This window comes from Rissa tridactyla, chromosome 1, assembly GCF_028500815.1.
Source record: "Rissa tridactyla isolate bRisTri1 chromosome 1, bRisTri1.patW.cur.20221130, whole genome shotgun sequence".
Classification (NCBI taxonomy): domain Eukaryota; kingdom Metazoa; phylum Chordata; class Aves; order Charadriiformes; family Laridae; genus Rissa; species Rissa tridactyla.
Window position 1 is genome coordinate 192,039,425 of NC_071466.1, and position 5,705 is coordinate 192,045,129.

Consider the following 5,705-nt stretch of genomic DNA (forward strand, 5'->3'; position numbering starts at 1 on the left):
CTGTCTTTTGGCTGCTTCTTCAAAGCTCAGATCGCACTTTGTGTTCTTAAACATGTCTGGTGTATCTGCTTCACCACAGCTAGGGCTAGGCTTTCCGTTCAGTTAATGGAAAAACACTAATAAGTTTACAATTAAGCAACGGTATCACTGCCTTTTCTTATGCAGTTCAATTAGGGTCAAGCCCTCACCGCTGCGGATGGTCTAGACGAGGCTTCCAGACAGTTAAAGCTCTTGCTTAAAGCAGCTTGAGGCTCTCCAGGCAGTTTGGATGGCACATCGGGCTTCTGATTCCCATCCCTGCACAGAGGTCAGTTTTATCCTCATTTGAATTTTCAGAAAGGCCACGCGCTTGACAGATTCTCGTCACACCACTTTATTTCAAGTTATTTCAAGTACCTCCAGAAGCTCCATGCTTTGTTCTCTGTCTACGGAACAAAGCGTAAGTAATGGCAGAGAACTGAAGACAAATTTACCTGTAGTGAGTGATCGTTGCATGCATGCTTTTATGTATTTCTTGCTGAGTTTTTGTTGCATTACCAGTAATTTTCAAGTATGAAAAAGCAGGTACTTTTTCCTGTACAGATTTAAACATCAGCAGTATAAACGGTTGCTTGAGACCAGAAGCTCATTAGCAAAATTGATGTTAGTTCATGCACAATTAATAGAGAGGTTGGTGTTTTGTCGTTAGTGCTTACCGCAGGAAATCTTACCCATGTGCTGTGAGAGGTTTAGACAAAATACTCATTTATAACTTAGCCACTGTAGATGGAAACTTCCTGCAGACGCCTCTGTTAGTGCACGAGGCCAGCTCTGAGATCAAGAATTTGATCCGGAAGTTGAAGCAAATTGTCCTATCTGTCAGGAATTGAAAGTGCATCCTTGTAAGTGCCTCAAGGATATTTTTTTTCAACTCCTCTCACAGATAAGGAAGCATAAACCCGATGCAGCTGATCAAAAAACACCACTTTGCCAGTTCAACTTTGCTGTTCTTGTAAAACTGCTGGGCAGCTTGAGGGACTGTGATAACCAAGCAGATAAGTTTATTTATCAATGAGGAAATGAGTGAGCGAAGACAAAACTCCCACTACTGGAGTTGGTATGAAAGGAAAGTGTTTCTTAGCAGTGGGAGATGCGTTATGTTGGGGTTTTTTTCCTCTTGATCACAGATACACTAGTCTTCGTAGAAGAAAGATTTTTTTTCTTCCAAGTGAGCAATGGTTCTGCATTACAGCAAACCCTACTCTGAGGAAAAAACACAGCCCCACACCAGGAGAAATTAACCATAAGAATGAGGCCTGAGGGATGATATAGAAGATCAGAGAGCCCTGTGGCTAAATGTTAAAACTGGTGAGGTGTGTCGCCGTAGGGGGTTTCCATACAGGGTTTTCATCTCTGGCCATTATTTCTGCAAAATAATTCACTGTAGTGTTGAAATTAGTATGCCTTATATTTAATGTGGGATGCGGCGTAAGGTCAGAGGTAGTGGATTGCTAATGGAGGGCTCGTGGAAGTGTGAAATGGGCCAATAGTTGTGTTCTCTGCTTTGTATCTGAATTGCTAGAACGGCCAGAGGGAACACCTTTACAGCAGGTGCTCTTGGGTGTTTCTAGCTATAAAACTAGGCACAAGCATATTCATTTGTTTGCCTCACAACAGCGCTGTCAGAATTATTTAAGGTTGGTGAAAATCAGGCATAGTCAGCTCTTGTCCTGTGCTGCTTTGTGTCACTTACTCCCAGTCACCTCAAAAACCTTCCAAAGTTCATTTATATATACCCTACATTTCAAAAGAACAAATTGCTGTGATTAACAGTCCTAATATGTAAATGTGTTTGCATATCAGTGTATATCTAGCTATATACAACCGTCCGCATTTGTCAGCAACTAAGGTGGTGGTTTGGCCTTCTGTTAGAAGAAGAGATAATGAGAATTAGGATCTGTGGGGGAATCACTGTCTTGAATAATCTGAAAAAAAACAATGCTTAACTCCTGGAAGAATCAGATCCTTCCCTTGAACTGGGGGGAACTTTTAGCAACTCAAAAATACCTTTATGCAACTCCATTTCTACTGTTTCTATAGCCATCTCTTTTATAAGCAGTAATGAGACATGGATTTTATGTAGAAAATAGCTCTTTAGCTTTAATTACAATTCTAGGCATCTGGGAGACTAGGCAAGTCAGACAAAGGGATTTTCTTTTTTCATCGGGCAGAGTTTGTTGCCCTTAGGCTTTTCTGCCTCTGACATGTTCCCTGTGAAGTTCAGCACGGCTTGGATCAAAAGGCAAACACAGACTGTGATTGTGGCGATGGAAAACCTCTGGCTTAGCACGGAGATGACTCCTGGAAATCGCGTTCAGGTAACAACTCATCTAAATCTTCACTTTGCAGATTTAGGGCGGGGGTGTGGGGATGTGTGTGTGTGTGCACGCGCTTTTAAATGCCAAATATTAACACTTCCTGGTGGGGTTTTTTTGAAGACTACTTAATACAATTTGGATGTGCGCTATCTCTTTACACTGTAACCTGCATAGACCAAAAAAGGAGAGAAGCCCAGGAGTGCCAGGTAAGCCAAACTGGCCACCTTCTGGCCCTCCCGCTGGGAAGATTCAGAGCTGCTCCAAGGCGAAAGCCACACTGGGAGAGGTGAGCGCTGCACCAAGCGGAAGGCCATTGTTTTCTCCAGTTGTTAGTCATTTGCTGTGATTTGGTGTGAAATACCACAGACGCTGACTGATTTTTCAGTGGGATAGCATAGAAGTCCTTACCCCAGTAGAAAGGAGGGAACATATCAGGAGTTTTCCTGTGTTGTAGAAGCCTACAGAAGGTAGACATCCAAAGGAAGCTGCACTCCTCACACACACCCCCTTCACGCCCGGTGGGGCTGTCACCAGACAGAGAGCTTGCAAACTTCAGTGGCTCCAGTTAAGGCACAGTGTGTAATGCAAGGTGGCCCCCAGCCCCACGTGCCGCCCGGCTTCCTGTGGGCTCCTGCCCGGTTCCCACCACCAAAGGAGCAGGGAGACATCCCTGGAACGATGGAGGAGGAGCAGTCAATACATGGATTCATACACGTCTGCTTCTTTCACACAAGAGAAGATCTCACATTATGAAGTCACATCCATTTACTCAAGCAAATGAGCTGTTGTACCAAAGAAACCCACCGCGTGTTTGTGATTACAGCCCATGAACTGCTGCTGAAATTGTTCTTTTGGATAATAATAAAAGTTGCAAAGAAGGTTACGCAGGGGCGGGAGGTGAGGGTGAGATGCGCAAATTGGCTTTAGGTAGTTTTGCAGGAAAGAAAAAAAAAGAAGCAACACGACAATCTCTCAAGCTACAACAATACGCCCCAACATACACCTCCATTCCTAAAAGTCATTCCCTGTTAGCCATTTAGTCATTCCCAGTCTTTTACCTCATTTTTCCATGAGGTAAAAGAAAATGACACTTTTTTTCATGTGATTTCTCCTGAAAACAGCTCGACACGCTTTTTAGGGTTAAGTTTGTTAAAAAAGAAAATAGCGGGGAGGAAACAAGCCTAAAAAGCTTGGCAGGCTAACAGCATTGCAGAGTACTGCTGGATTCTGGTTTCACGCAGCAAAAGGGAACTCCCTCAAGAAAATTGGACTGCATATTTAGAAAAAAATAAAATCCTATGACCTTTTGCCTCACCTAACATTATTCTGACACTAAAGTGTCTACCTAGGGACAGCTGTTTCCTCTTCATGATTAAATACATTAATAAATTTATTCCATAGGACAAAATACAGAATTATTTCATTTGCCTTGCCTGATTCCTGTTTCTTCCCCCCCCCCCTTTTTTTTTTCTTTATTTGATTAGCTGAAGGTCAAGGAGGTGCTTTTCCTTGCAATATTTACATCTCTGAGCATCTTGTCCCACTAAGAAATAGCAAAAGCTCCGGGGAGTGCTTTCTTCGTGGAAGAGGCAGCAGAAATGCTTACAGCTGTTAAGAAGCCTACCTTGAGCTCTTTTCTTTAAAAAAATTCCTAAGTACAGCAAAAAACCTAATCAAATAATTGGCCAGTTCAGCTGTTACACATTTGTTGTGCTGCAAAATACTCTGGTTTTCCTCTGGTAAAGCGGGGCTTTTGGTGGGGGTCGCATTGCGGCTTATTCATATGGCACTTGTGTGGAATATAAAATTCAGGCTGCTGCGCGCCTTTGGCAGGCCCCCTGCTAAATGGGGCAGGGAACATGGTGACAAAGGACACCAAAAAAGGCCAAGGTACTCAATGCCACCATCTTCCTGCTCTTACTGGTCAGAGCAGCCTTTGGGAACCTCAGGCCCCGGCAGCGAGAGGGGCGTTTGGAGCAGGAAGATGTACCTTGCTGGAGGGGGACCAGGTTGGGAAATAACAGTCCCACCTTGAATCCAGTGACCCCAAAACACTTTACCTGGGACCGCAGAATTCAGGTGGGTTCGTTTTGTGTTGTGTTAACCAAATGACAGTTAAGAAATGATCTGATTTTATTACCTTTTATTCAACTTCCTAGAACAAGATCCCTTGTAAGAACGAGGCTTCCTTTTTTTCCAGAACACTGAAATATTTTCGGCGTGATTCCATGGTGAATCTGTAGACTACTCAAAGGGTCTCTGAATCTTTCAGAACACCCGGCACAAAAAAAATTAAAAAATACTATAGTGCTTTTAAGTTCTTTAAGTTTAAGGCTTAAAACGTGATAGTGCTCAGGCTGTGAACTACATGTGGATTTAATTTCACAATGAAATCCTAATAAAAATTCTCTTTGGGGCTCACCTTTCAATACAATTAGGTGTGAAATTTTCCTCATCCCGCCCAGAGCCGGGATTGCCAGCAGTAACGAGGCCAACAGCCTAAACACTGAAGCGAGCGTGTGTAGGTACGGAGGCAGGGCCTGTGCGTAACGCACACGCCGGACACGAACACGATGACAGGGCGATTCCCACCGGGGCGGGGGTTATACCCAGAAGCATGATTGTTCTTACTTCTAATCGTGATCGTTACATTAATGCAGTGTACGGTAACTGAAACATTATCTTATCGACCAAATAAATCCCTTTCTGCATCCTCCTAATCTTTTAATGCCAGACGAGTCTTCTGGAGGTGACTAGCCTATTTAAATGATAGACACTTTTCCCAAAGCCTTTCGGATGTAAATGACTGCTCTGTCAGAACCATTGAATGCAAAACACCATTCTTTTTAAAGATTCTTTTTTTAAAAAAAAAAAGCAACAACCCAACATAACCGGAGTGCTCACTTTATTGCCATGTTATGCTACGTGTATATTACTTTTTCATGCACTGTTTGTACCTGCTGGGGTTCCTCCAGTCTTTCTCATTTTCGTATGGAAATCTTATCTGCATCTACAATATGTTCTCTGCTTTTCCACAGCCTTAGACTTACCGGCACTGGACCCGTCTTTCCTCTTGGCACATTTGCTGGTCTCCGGCTCTGAGGAGAGAGGGCTGGTCCCCCTCTGACCCAGCTCCTCTCACGTTGCGCCTGCGATTTCTGGGCCTCCTGAGCCTGGGCATCTTTCCAGCACTTTGCCATTCTGTGCTGGTCCCAGCCCAGCACATGGACCCAGCACAACCTGTAACTCCCTCCATCAAAGGCCGACACGGCCTTAATCACAGGCCTAAGTTTTTGCAGAAAGTACTCAGAGAAAATCTTATTTGGAAGTCCCCATCTGAAAGGAAAG